Here is a 477-nt window from a genome sequence, read left to right as displayed (position 1 = left end):
CTCCCCAGGGGTCAGGAAATGTGGCAGAGGCAAATGAATACCCCCCAGTTCCCCAACTCCAGGGCTGGAGCCAGGCCGCTCCTCCCCTGCTCTCCCAGCAGCCGAGCTTGGCCCCCACAACCCGAGCCAAGCCCCTTCCCCTGGGTAGCGAGGCTGGGGCTTGCTGCACCCGCCCCAAGCACAGGATCAGGGCCGGGCAGATGGACTGGGCACTGCGCGCCAGCCACAAAGGCTGAGTATCCAGCCAGCCATCGCCCCGGCCCAGCACGCCCGCCGATGCGTGTGGAGGAGGCCAGGTCAGCACCTGCGATGCGCCCGGGCCAGGCTGGGGTCAGGAAGGACTACACCTCGTGGCCGGGGGGAGGGGGCGGCTCTCGGGCGTGCTTGAACTTGAACCCCGGGAGGCGGCGGGCGGGCGGCGCCTCCCCCCCTCCCGCTCGCTCGGCGTTCCCAGCCCGCGTCCCCCGGCGGCGGCGG

The sequence above is a fragment of the Crocodylus porosus genome, unplaced genomic scaffold (assembly GCF_001723895.1).
Source record: "Crocodylus porosus isolate Cpor-Errol unplaced genomic scaffold, CroPor_comp1, whole genome shotgun sequence".
NCBI classification, from domain to species: Eukaryota; Metazoa; Chordata; order Crocodylia; family Crocodylidae; genus Crocodylus; species Crocodylus porosus.
The sequence above is the reverse complement of the archived record's forward strand: the minus strand, read 5'-3'. Positions refer to the sequence as shown.